General features: G+C 46.7%; 1 non-coding gene across 1 annotated transcript; it reads right to left on the bottom strand.

Annotated features, from left to right (window-relative positions):
* Positions 1-974: 974 nt before the first annotated feature.
* On the bottom strand, positions 975-1,101 carry LOC121963174. The gene has a single exon (XR_006107202.1). It is a non-coding gene; the product is annotated as a small nucleolar RNA SNORA71 (small nucleolar RNA).
* Positions 1,102-2,569: the final 1,468 nt, after the last annotated feature.

The raw sequence follows: 2,569 nt of genomic DNA, 5'->3' as shown, positions 1-2,569 counted from the left end.
CGACATCATTTTAAATATGTAATGAAGAGAATTGTAAATATAGTTTTCTTGACATTTCTCTCATTTTTATTATTTCCACGTCACCTTTGACCCTTTTTTGTTTTGCACTGCAGACTCGTTCACGCTCATTATGTTTTTTCTGTCCTTAGACAGAAATCATTTTTCTCAGGTTTCAGAGATTAAATATTTCACTGATATATATAAATAAATCTATTTAATATAAATGTTTCACGTGACCCTGGTGTGTTGGAGAGTAATAAACATACGAAGCCTTATTTTTGAATCACACTATCCAGCATTATATTCGTGTTAAAAGCTCCTGTGGAGCCAAGACTGCAAACACGAGTCCCTCCTCACTGCCGACACGTATTTTAAAACTGCAGCAGCCCCTCCCCCCTCATAAATTACAGACGGTCCCTAACCACCGAGGGAGGCCGGCGCGGCGACTACGAGCGCGCTCAGAACGCCGAGTCCAGTCAAAGTCTGACTGAGCGTTTACGTGCTGGAGAGCGTTCGTCTCACTTCAGCGTGAATGTTTACAGGATTTTATTAAACCAGCCTGAGTCGCACCGGCACAACAATTCGGCTTAAAAAACCCGATATTTGTCATTCGGTTGATTATCCGTATCGTGTTTAATTTGAATGACGGCCAGTAAAAGTATGTCTTCCACTAAAACAACGGCAGGAAGTTGTATTCTTAAACTCGATTAAACGTTTGAGAAAGACGTTTATGAAGAGTTAATAATCAAAATTCTACATTTCATTTTCTTATCGCTCTCGTAAAGTACTAACATCAGTATCGGCCCTAAAACCTGATCCCGCCGAGCCGCCAGCTGGTCGAAAAGCTCCGTGGACGAACTAGAATCTTTACTTTCTGTAAATGTTTGTGCAGCTGGCGTCGGCGCCACGCTCCCACAGGAAGTGACGGGGAGAACACTACGACTGACACGCAGCAGATTTTAGGAGGAAGCGTCTGTCGGCGAGCGCCAGGGTCCGACAGGAACGGAGAGTCCTGCAGACACGGGAAAGGCTCGTCGCTTCATCTGCCTGCACTATCAATGACCTGACGACCAGCACGCCACGATCACTTTCGATGCAGGCGGGCGTTGTTTCGGGCCGCGGTTGGCGGCGGTGGACTCACCCGGCGATCTTGTTGCGCAGCTTCTTGCTGGGGATGATGGCGATCTCCTCACACACCCTCTTGTTGGTGTGGAAGTCGCTCCCCAGCCGCGTGTAGTATTTCTCGATGATGACCCTGGCGGCCTTTTTCACCGTCTTGGTCCTGACGCGTCCCTGCGGGAAAGACACACGAAAACAGTCTTCAGTCTCCGTCCTGACGCCCGGAAAACCGTCCGCTCACTCAGACAGTGGGGCGGCGCTAAAAATCTCAACAGTCACAGAAACCGGCAAGACGCTTCTGTTCGCCGCCTTTTATTAACCCATTATTCACCTCTAACGCCGACGTCACCGTGATGTTACTGTCGATTTTCACCTTTTCAGATTTTATTCACCAGCTTTCAGCTTTTCTGGTTTTAAAGGAACTTTTAAAAATAAAATGAATTGTTTTTAAAGAACAACCAAATTACCACTTATTTTAATAATAAAAGTCTCCACAAATCGACCCGCTTATAGAAAAGCAAAAAAAATGGCCGTACAGTTTTTCAGAAAAAATAACATTAAAACAAAAAACAAAAGCACACAGCTGTTAAAAATCCCTGAATTATACATCAATTATACATGTACATGACATAACGTAGATAACAACGGACATAACGTAGATAACAACGTACATAACAGTCACGACTTTGACAAAAAACACTACAAATTGGAATCACCAGCAATTTTTAAAGAGAATAAAATATCTATATTTTTTTAAATTCACCCGAAAAACATTAAAAGACTAAACGAAATGCTCTTATTTTATAGAAGACATGTCCCCCGGTGTCCTCAGATGACACAGTTTGACCTGCACGTTTCTCACTGTTTAACGTCACGGACACAAACACCTGTCCGATAGGTGAGACACCGAGGCGGCGGCTTCACGGAGGCTCGTGAGCCCGGTCACGGAGGCTCGTGAGCCCGGTCACGGAGGCTGTCTCTCCGGGGTGAGCTACCTCCGGTTTAGCCGCCAAAGCTAACTAACGGAAGCACGTCTTTATCGGTAATTTTACCGGCTTCAAGAACCGCGTTTTCACCCCCAGAGCGACATCGCTATTCCGCTGCTCCCGGTAAATACAGCCGGTTAATAGAGCCGGTAACAGTCGGTGAAACGTGAGAATGACGGCGGCTCATTCAGCGGCTCCGCAGCCAGCCGCAGTTTCTCCACTAAAACATCGCAAAGGAGCCGCGAACCCCGCGTCATCTACCGCCAATACCGCGGCCCGCCGGTACATTACGCTCCCGGGAGCTCGGGGGTGGACGATGGCGGATTATAAACCCGTAAACCGGCGGGATTAGTTCAGATTGATCAAGCAGACGCTAAAAAGTACCCACCATGTTGGATCGGCCTGGTAGAAGAGGACGGCACACTTCCGGTGGAAGTTTAAATCCACAGCCGGAAGTGACGAGA

The sequence above is a fragment of the Plectropomus leopardus genome, unplaced genomic scaffold (assembly GCF_008729295.1).
Source record: "Plectropomus leopardus isolate mb unplaced genomic scaffold, YSFRI_Pleo_2.0 unplaced_scaffold10247, whole genome shotgun sequence".
Lineage (NCBI taxonomy): Eukaryota > Metazoa > Chordata > Actinopteri > Perciformes > Serranidae > Plectropomus > Plectropomus leopardus.
The sequence above is the reverse complement of the archived record's forward strand: the minus strand, read 5'-3'. Positions and strand labels throughout refer to the sequence as shown.